Below are 11,416 nucleotides of genomic sequence, written 5' to 3'. Positions count from 1 at the left end.
CACATAAAAATAAAAAAAATCCGCAGGTTCAAATTACCAGAAAACATAATCTGTTCGTAAACTTAACCTCAAGCAGATGGTTAAGCTTCTGCAGAAAATGATTACATTTCTAAAACAGGCGTTCCACGGGTTTTCTCTTCTTTTTAATTAACGGACTGGAGGGGATTAGCGCTCGCCTATCCGGGATCAGCCGTTTCCCGACAGAAGAAAACAAATGTTTTCTGATAAATAATCCCACAGCACTCCGCGAGCCACTCCGCCAAGGTCCCTGGTGCCCGTTACATTGACATGCATTAGGCTACGTGCGGCTTTAACTTGTCTCAGCCTCTCGGACGATCGTCCACGGGCAAGACAATCTCTGTTAACAGAGTTACTAGAGTGCAGTCCACTTATTTACTTTTTCTCTTTTGGGACAACTTATTTTATTAAATTCTGCCACTTTAGGAACCTTGGGGGGCCCATTATGTCTTGCTAAGACACGAAACAGTTCACCTCAAAATAGACACCATACCAATCAGTGTGTTATTGATTACCGTTTAATTAAAGCAATGGGGAAACAGAAGGCTAACCCCTTTCTCGTTGCGTTCTCTCGATTGCAAAAATAATCCTAGAGCGCCATCTTCTGGATAAGAAAATCTGAATACGTCACCTCTAAAAATGTACATTTTATATGTTGTGACGGCCCACGGCCACGGCATATAATGGAGAAACCCTAATTTGACACCTGAATGACACTTAATTTCTTAACTTAAAAACTGACCTACGTCAGAAAGATATAAATGTTTAAAGTGTATGTAGGCAATGTGGTTAAGTGGCTACACTGTATATCAATACGTTTTTATAGGCTATTGTCAGAATGTTGGTTAGACTTTTGCTAACTTACGTAAAAATGTTCCAAAACTTCTTGCTTCCAAAATGAAAACGCTGGACAGCGCCCGAGGTTCGATCCCACAAACCTGCAGGACGTAGAATCTTTGAAAGAAATTGGAAGTAACCCCTGAGCTAGCCAACGGACAGACAGGAATTAATTTGTAACTTCAGCCACCATGTCATACAACGTCAGAAAAGATTGGCTACGCGTTACAACCCGGAAGTTTCGTTTTACTCGCGTATTTGAACTGCACAAGTTGCCACAGTTAGTAAAGTAGTCTACCATTTGTCAAGAATAGCGTCAACACCCTACATAGGCCTACTTCAAGTGGAATTAACGCTCATTGTGTTGTCAACTAGTGATCTGTATCGCTGGAGTGGTGCGTTGTCATGAAAGGATCAGTAAAATTGTATGTAAGACATTTCAGAAGTTGTTAAAAAAGTTCACCTTTGTCCATCCGTTAATGTTCCGGAACCTTGTTTAAAGGATCGGGTGTGTCATAGTGTTTTTCTGAACCTAACTACAAACAAAAACAAATACCAATTGATGCATATGCGCTTCGACTGAGCGCTATTGAATAAATACATTTCCTGGTCTTTGAGCGTCATCTTCTGGCAGTTTGAAGTACTGTCACCGAAAGTGGAAGCCAGTTGCCTCAGATTGACAGACGAAAACTTTGCTATTTGCCAGAAACTATGCTATGTGAGAATACCTTAGAAATGATGAGCTACAGTGGACACACCTGCAACCCCCCCCCCCCCCCCCCCCCACACACACACACACACACACACACACACATATATACTTTGAGTGCACTTTAGCTTGCTTGAAACGTTCATGACCTCCATCTTTTCCACACTGTCTCTCTTTAGAAGCCATAGTACTGGCCATGCACTGAATTTTATTTTCCTATGATATGACCATCAATGGCTCTTGGATCTTAGCTTTGAGAGGCTGTAGATGATAAGATTTCTATCCACCAGCCTTTGACTGTATCATTTCAGGCTGTCCAGAGTCTCTTTTGAAATGGTTTGCCGTGTATGGCATCATCCGACAGCCACGATTAATCAATGGATTTGAATTACTTTTAGTTGTGTTCATTGTGCTCATGCTGCTCTGAACTCCTAAAACATACACATGGCCATATTATTCCCTCTGTACTCTCACTTCTACCCAATTCCTCTGTTCTGTACATAAAGAATGTATATATTGCACCACTGTGCATATACACTGTAAGCTATAGGACTAATAAACTTATTCTACACTTTAATGTTATTATTTACTTGCTCCTCTGGTTAGATGCAGAATTGCATTTGACTGGCTTTTTAACTATACTCTGCAAAGTTACATCTGGTCTAATCCAAAGTCATTCTAATATATGGTGTGTTCAGCATAGAAAAAAGGATAAGAAAATCGGAATACGTCACCTCTAAAAATTACCATTTTATATGTTGTAATGGCCCACGGCATATAATGGAGAAAACCTAAGTTGACACCTGAATGACCCTTAATTTCTACATCACGTTTCTACGTTTGGTTCATTATACTTAACTGGCCTACGTCAGAAAGATATACATGTTTAAAGTGTATAGGCAGTGCGGTTAAGTGGCTACACTGTATATCAATACGTTTTTATAGGCTATTGTCAGAATGTTGGAAAGGCTTTTGCTAACTACGTCAAAATGTTCCAAAGCTTCTTGCTTCCGAAATGAAAACGCTGGACAGCGCCCGAGGTTCGATCCCACAAACTGCAGGATGTCAAATCTTGTCGTAGATTGGAAGTAACCCCTGAGCTAGCCAACGCCGGTTACTCAAGCAGATAGAAAGGTATTTGTAACTTCAGTAACCATGTCATACAACGTCAGAAAAGATTGGCTACGCGTTACAACCCGGAAGTTTCGTTTTACTCGCGTATTTGAACTGCACAAGTTGCCACAGTTAGTAAAGTAGTCTACCATTTGTCAAGAATAGCGTCAACACCCTACATAGGCCTACTTCAAGTGGAATTAACGCTCATTGTGTTGTCAACTAGTGATCTGTATCGCTGGAGTGGTGCGTTGTCATGAAAGGATCAGTAAAATTGTATGTAAGACATTTCAGAAGTTGTTAAAAAAGTTCACCTTTGTCCATCCGTTAATGTTCCGGAACCTTGTTTAAAGGATCGGGTGTGTCATAGTGTTTTTCTGAACCTAACTACAAACAAAAACAAATACCAATTGATGCATATGCGCTTCGACTGAGCGCTATTGAATAAATACATTTCCTGGTCTTTGAGCGTCATCTTCTGGCAGTTTGAAGTACTGTCACCGAAAGTGGAAGCCAGTTGCCTCAGATTGACAGACGAAAACTTTGCTATTTGCCAGAAACTATGCTATGTGAGAATACCTTAGAAATGATGAGCTACAGTGCACACACCTGCAACCCCCCCCCCCCCACACACACACACACACACACACACACACATACACACACACACACACACACACACACACACACACACACACACACACACACACACACATATACATAAGAGAGCCACTGTTGAAAAAAAGGATCAACTCCAAAAGGCATGCGGGAGTCTCCATGGTCAAGTGGAAGAAGGTTCTGTGGTTTGATGAGACCAAAGTGGAGCATTTTTTCAACAGTGACTCTCTTCCATGAAGCTTTGATTGGTGAAGAACCAAGGCAACAGTGGTGGTATGCAGAGTCTCTCCCATACCAGCTGCTGAAGCTTGAAACTTCTTCAGAGTAGTCATAGGTGTCTTGGTGGCCTCTCTTACTAGTCTCCATCTTGCATGGTCACTCAGTTTGTAAGGGCGGCCTGATCTAGGCAGATTTACACATGTGCCATATTCCTTCCATTTCTTGATGATGGATTGAACAGAATTTCAGGGGATGTTAAGTGCCTTGGACATTTTTTTGTATCCTTCCCCTGACCTATACTTTTCAATAACCTTTTCTCTGAGTTTCTTAGGGTGATCTGTGGTCTTCATGGTGTAACAGTAGCCAGGAATACTGATTACTGAATACTGACCAGTGAATAGACCTTCCAGACACAGGTGTCGTTATACTACAATCACTTGAGACACATTCACTGCACACTGATCCCCATTTCACTAATTGTGAGACTTTTAGCACCAATTGGCCGGACCTCTGTTGAATTAGGTCAGTCTATATATAGGGGGTGATAAAGGGGGTGAATACTTATGCAAACACTTATTTTCATTACATAGTTTTATTTTATTTACATAACTGTGTAGAAATATGTTTTCACTTTGACATTAAATAGAGCTATTTTGTGATTGTTTTGTCCAAAAAGTGCGGTTAAGTGGCTACACTGTATATCAATACGTTTTTATAGGCTATTGTCAGAATGTTGGAAAGGCTTTTGCTAACTACGTCAAAATGTTCCAAAGCTTCTTGCTTCCGAAATGAAAACGCTGGACAGCGCCCGAGGTTCGATCCCACAAACTGCAGGATGTCAAATCTTGTCGTAGATTGGAAGTAACCCCTGAGCTAGCCAACGCCGGTTACTCAAGCAGATAGGAAGGTATTTGTAACTTCAGTAACCATGTCATACAACGTCAGAAAAGATTGGCTATTGGCCAGTTTAATTAAAGCAATGGGGAAACAGAAGGTTAACCCCTTTCTCGTTGCGTTCTCTCGATTGCAAAAATTATCCTAGAGCGCCATCTTCTAGAATGGACAATCAGAATACTTCACCTCTGAACTGGAGAGAGTTATGCTCAAACAATGGCAAAAATGACCATTTAGTAATGTGTTGTGATGACCCACGGCCTATAATGGAAGAAACATAATTTGACAATTGGATGACACTTCATTTCTACATCACATTTCTACGTTTGGTTCATTAAAAAAAAAAAAAACTTGACTGGCCTACATAAGAATTATATCGATGGTTAACGTATGTAACTTAGTGTGTAGGCAGTGTGTTTTAGTGGCTAAAAGTGTTGGCAACTAATGGTATTATAGTGTCACATATAACTTCATTCGTGGCATCGGAAACTGTATTTGTAACACTATCACACATTGTATACCAATAGGTTTTTGATTGTCAGAATGTTGGAAAGGCTTTTGCAAACGTCGTCAACATTTTCCAAAGCAAAGAAATGAAAACGCTGGACAGCGCCCGGGGCTTGACCCTGCAAACTGCAGGAGTGATTCTCCGTTGATGGGCAGAAGTAACCTCTGAGCTAGCCAACGCCAATTATTTGTACAGATAGGAAGGTATTTGTAACATCACTCAACATGTCATACAACGTCAGCAATGATTGTCTACAGGTTACAACCCGGAAGTTCCGTTTTACTCGCGTATTTGAACTGCACAAGTTGCCACAGTTAGAGTAAAGTAGTCTACCATTTGTTCAGAATAGCGTCAACACCCTACACAGGCCTACTTCAAGTGGAATTAACGCTCAATGTGTTGTCAACTAGTGATCTTTGTTGCTGGAGCAGTGCGTTGTCGTGATAGGGCCAGTGCCATTGTAGCTATGTAAGACATTTCAGGAGTCTAACTTCCACAAATGCGTTGTTCAAATAGTTCACCTTTGTCCCTCCGTTATTGTTCAGAAAACGTGTTTAAAAGATCGGGTGTGCCATAGTCTTTTTCTGAACATAACTACAGAAAACAAATACCAGTTGATCCATATGCGCTTCGACTAAGCACTAGCCTATTGAATAAATACATTCCCTGGTCTTTGAGCGTCATCTTCTGGCAGTTTTGAGGTAATGACACAGAGGGTAGAAGCAAGTCGCACTACATTGACAGATGAAAACATTGCTATTTACAAGACTATGCCAGCCTGAAACTAAATTGCATATGTTTGGGTATGCTAATGGGAAAGACCTAAGAAACGATCTGCTTCTGTGCACACACCTGCAAACACACACCCACACACACACATTTACTTAGGGTGCACTTTAGCTTGCTTGAAACTTTCATGACCTCCATCTTATGCACACTGTCTCTCACTCTCTTTAAAAGCCATAGTACTGACTGACCATGCACTGAATGTGATTTTCCTATGATATGACCATCAATGGTTCTCCGATCTTAGTTTTGAGAGGCTTTGGTGAAAATATTTCTTACAACCAGCCTTTGACTACAGCATTTCAGAATGTCCAGAGGTTTGGTTTGCAGTGTATGGCATCATCCGACAGCCACGATTAATCAATGGATTTGAATGACTTAGTTGTGTTCATTGTGCTAATGCTGCTATGAACACAATACATACACATGGCCCCGTTATTCCCTGTGTACTACTCTCTCTATTACCCAATTCCTCCTATCTGTACATAAAAAATGTATACATTGCAGTACTGTACCTATACACTGTACACAGTGTAAGCTATAGATCGTACATTGCCATCTTCTGGATGTGAAAATCAGAATACTTCACCCCTGAACTGCTGCGAGTTATGCCCAAACAATGCCAAAAATTACCATTTTATATTTTGTGATGGCCCACGTCCTATAATGGAAGGAACACAATTTGACACCTTAATGACACTTTATTTCTGCATCACGTTATATGTTTGGTTTATTATAAAGAAAACTTTCCGAAATCAAAACGATGAGCAAGCGTGCAATCTTTGAACCCACGGCGTTCAGACCTGGGGCTTTAAACTCGGTGACGAGACCTCTTAAGATTTCGAGTTTTAACGTGTGTAACTAGTGTGTAGGTAGTGTGGTTTAGTGGCTAAAAGAGGGGGCAACCAATGTTATTATAGTGTCACTTCATTCATGGCCTCGGAAACTGTATGTAACACTATCACACATTGTATATCAATACGTTTCTTATAGGCGGTTGTCAGACTGTTGGAAAAGCTTTTGCAATAGTACGTCCCTTTTTTCCAAAGCTTCTTGCTTCCGAAATGAAAACGCTGGACAACGCCCGGGGTTCGATCCCACAAATTGTAGGAAACCACTGTCATGTGTGATAGAAGTAACCCCTGAGCTAGCCAACGCCGGTTCCTTGCACAGGTAGGAATGTATTTGTACCATGTCATACAATGTCAGCAATGATTGTCTACAGGTTACAACCCGGAAGTTTCGTTTTACTCGCGTATTTGAACTGCACAAGTTGGCACAGTTAGAGTAAAGTAGCCTACCATTTGTCCAGAATAGCGTTAAACACCCAGCATAGGCCTACTTCAAGTGGAATTAACGCTCATTGTGTTGTCAACTAGTGATCTGTATCGCTGGAGTGGTGCGTTGTCATGAAAGGATCAGTGAAATTGTATGTAAGACATTTCAGAAGACCAACGTGAACAAAGACGTGGTTAAAATAGTTCACCTTTGTCCATCCGTTATTGTTCCGAAACCTTGTTTAGAAGATCGGGTGGGTCATAGTCTTTTTCTGAACCTAACTACAGAAAAAACATACCAGTTGATGCATATGCAATACAGAAGTTGGAAGCAAATCGCCCTAGATTGACAGATGAAAAACATTGCTATTTGCCAGTAACATTGCCAGCCTGAAACCAAATTGCACATATTTGCAACTTAAGAAGACCTAAGAAATGATGGCCTACTGTGCAGACACAAACACACACACATACACGAGGTGTGCACTTTAGCTTGCTCAAAACGTTCATGGCCTCCATATTTTCCACACTGTAGAAGCCATAGTAGCTACTGGTCATGCACTGAATGTTATTTCCCTATGATATGACCATCAATGGCTCTTGGATCTTAGCTTTGAGAGGCTGTAGATGATAAGATTTCTATCCACCAGCCTTTGACTGTATCATTTCAGGCTGTCCAGAGTCCCTTTTGAAATGGTTTGCAGTGTATGGCATCATCCGACAGCCACGATTAATCAATGGATTTGAATGACTTTTAGTTGTGTTCATTGTGCTCATGCTGCTCTGATCTCCTAAAACATACACATGGCCCTATTATTCCCTGTACATAAAGAATGTATATATTGCAGTACCACTGTACATATACACTGTACACACTATAAGCTATAGGACTCGTTCACTTATTCCACACTTAAATATTATACTTTTTTCACTCCTCTGGTTGGATGCAGAATGCATCACTGGCTTTTTACCTATACTCTGCACATATAAAAAGCTGCATCTGATCTAATCCAATGTCATCTAATACATGGTGTGTATTCAGCATGGAAAAGCCAAGTGATTGCGACAGGTTGATCAGATGGATAGGAACCACCAGCAATTAAAATGAATTCACACCTATCAGCTAAACCTTGACTGAAGTTTGACTTAAAACCTTGACTGAATGTTGAAGAGGGTTAACAATGTTTGGAATAATGATGTTCACTTTTAATAGATTGTGTGGAGATGAACTGATAATTGCAGCCTATCACAAATATAATCTTGACCCTGTTATTTTTTGTGTAGTCAACAGGGGGCGACAGAGACCATGTCATTTGTTGACGTGCAGGTTTTCCGTACGAGACGGTAGTCAAGGGACTAGCACAGCAATCGTGCAATCGTGCAGTCTTGCTTTGTCCACCCACGAAGGGAGTCAGATGATACGAGATCCACCAACAGCCATGACAAACTACTGAAATGATGGCCAAAGTCATTGACTGTCATCTTCACCACGTCATTATTAACATCCATACCTGTAATGGTATGTGATTGTGTGTGTGTGTGTGTGTAAAAATCCATGTTTGCGCCTGGGCGTTCAGTGCCAATCCTATTAAAACTTAATGGCTAATCTATTTGACTTGTACTTGCTATTAAATGCTATTTTGTTTAAGGTTTTTTTGTTTGTTCAATCAGCCTCTTCAAGATCACCTGTAAAGGGGAACACAAGGCAAGTACTATGGTTTGGAGGCTCCACAACCCTGCTAACTTTTCATGCCTCTGTGTGTGTGTGTATGTGTGTGTGTGTGTGTGTGTGTGTGTGTGTGTGTCTGCGCCTGCGTGCGTGTGTGGCCAGGCGTGTGCATGAACAGTCTCTGTGGGGGGACAACCTCTGATTGCTGCAGCAGATGTGGTGGGGAGAAGAAGGGGAGAGAGGTGTGTGTGTGTGTGTGTGTGTGTGTGTGTGTGTGTGTGTGTGTGTGTGTGTGTGTGTGTGTGTGTGTGTGTGTGTGTGTGTGTGTGTGTGTGACGGCCCATCCAGAGAGTGAGAGAAGGGGGAGACCCAAAAAGAAGGACAAGAAAAAAGGAGGGAAGAAATGCACTCTTTCAAAATGCTACAGTATTGCAATGCATAGACTGTAAATGTGCAAATGGAGTGGAAAGAGCGATGGATGGGGATGGAACTGAACTGAAGATGAGAGGAAAAGAAAAAACAAGAGAGAGGGAGAGAAGGAATGAAAGAATTGTTGAAAATGGAGAAAGGGTACGGGCCCAAAGTGATGGGCGTGCGTGCGTGCGTGCGTGCGTGCGTGCGTGCGTGCGTGTGTGTTCAGGGGTGAGAACATGGAGTGGTGGTGCCCGTGAAAGCAGGAGGGCGAGAGAGAGTTCCACTCACTTTGCTTTCCAGTTCTACCCCTAAAACAGATCGGAGTCTGACCCCTTTAGCGCTGCTTGTCACCACCATATCAATCACCACACACACACACACACACACACACACACACACACACACACACACACACACACACACACACACACACACTGACAGAGAGGGAGACAGCGAGAAGCACAGAGGGAGAAAAAGGGAGATGAGTGTAAAGAGGGGAAAGGGCCGAGCTTCATGATGCATGAGGTACAGACAGGAAAGAACAGAAGAACCACAGAGAACACGGGAGAAAACGAGAGACAAACACAAGCAGAACTAGAGGTGGCACAGAGTAAGAGAACGAGAGTGTGGAAGACGGGGGATGAGTAGCCTTCCGGGTGGGAGAGAGGAAAACTTTAGGCACTCTGAAAGAGAGAGAGAGGGAGAAGCAAGGAGACAAGAGGAGAGGCTTCTTGCACATGTTGCTCAGCTGTGTAAACTGCAGTGCGCGGCTGCGTCTCGGGTTGCCTGTGAAAAAGGGCAGATATTTATAGGAGACTGGCAGAGGCTTGCCGCTCTGTGCTGCGCTGTCACACACCCGCTAATATTATTATTATTACTGAACACTTGCAAAAATGGAAAATGGCAGCAACATGAGAGGCCTGGAGAGTCAGAGAGAGAGAGAGAGAGAATGTGTGTGTGTGTGTGTGTATACCTTGTGGAGAGAGGTAGAGAGATTGAGTACTTCCCAAAGTGTGTGAGAGAGGGAGAGAACGTGAGACAGAGTATGTCAGGGTTTGGGGTAGTGCGTATGTGTGCAATTAAGAGTGTGTGTGTGTGTGTGTGTGTGTGTGTGTGTGTGTGTGTGTGTGTGTGTGTGTAAGTGAGAGTGTTTTTTTGTGTGTGAGCGTATGTGTGTGTGCGTGCAAGGCAGAGGAGTGTATGAGAGAGAAAACCCAAATATGTAAGAGTATATATAAATATGAGGGGCAAAGAGAGAGAGAGAGAGAAAAAAGCCATAGTGTGAGAAGTAAAGGAGGGACAGTCAGCAGGAGACAGAGAACAGAGGAGGGCTGAGAGAGGGATAGAGAGAGAAAGGGAGGGAGAGAGAGGAAGAAGACAGAAAAATGGAACAGAGCTGGCGCAAGTAACGGGCTGTAACATGATCTACTGAACTTATTAGTGCTGTCAAAGAGAGAGAGAGGGAGACGTGACAAGAGAGAGAGAAAGCGAGGAAGAAAAAGAAAGAAAGAGGGGAAAGTCAAAAGAAGGAGAGAGAGAGAAAGAGAGAAGGAGAGAAGGGTGGAGGGGTGTGAAACAGACACAGACATGAGCACATATTCCAATACAAGATTAGAAAATTCCCGCAAGTTACAGAGACGTGTCGAAACAGCCCACTTGTGCGCACACACTCCTCCCCAGCACACACGCACGCACGCACACACTCACACACACACAATCACTCACACACACACACACATATACACTTGGGGAAAGGAAATTCCAGCAGTAACAGGTGGGTGGAGTCACTCAGATCAATCACTAAGCTTTGATCTCCCCCAGGGCCCCCTTTATTAATCTTCCTCTACAGCACATCAACAGCTAATAGATCACAAACACACGCATGAGCTCACAGATATGGACTTAACACATTTGGAACATCTCACAATGCAACCCTAATACCAAACAGCCATCAGATGTGACATCCAGATACGGTCTGGGGCTCATTAATATCCTAACAATAATCTTTTAGCCAGAACATTCAGGCCCCACTAAGCGCCACACACCACGACACTAAACTCACCATGGTATCTAAGGTCGCGGTGACTTTTATTTGCACCGCTGTTAGTTTTACCGTGACTTTTATGGGACAGGATGCAGTTTCCTGTGGCACGTAAAGTGGACTTTTCATCAACTGTCACTATCTCTGTTCCAAGAGGTTGCCCTTCTGGCTGTAGTTGCAGCTGTGCACCTTAAGGTGGCAGCAGCGAGCACACTTGGACAGCCCTCACACAGTCCGCTTGGCTCATAAGTGGCAGTGTGGGAGGCCTCACATTCCAGGTAGGCATGTTTCCGCGGCAAGCTCCATTTCCTCA

The sequence above is a fragment of the Sprattus sprattus genome (genome assembly GCF_963457725.1).
Source record: "Sprattus sprattus genome assembly, chromosome: 6".
Classification (NCBI taxonomy): Eukaryota; Metazoa; Chordata; class Actinopteri; order Clupeiformes; family Clupeidae; genus Sprattus; species Sprattus sprattus.
The sequence above is the reverse complement of the archived record's forward strand: the minus strand, read 5'-3'. Positions refer to the sequence as shown.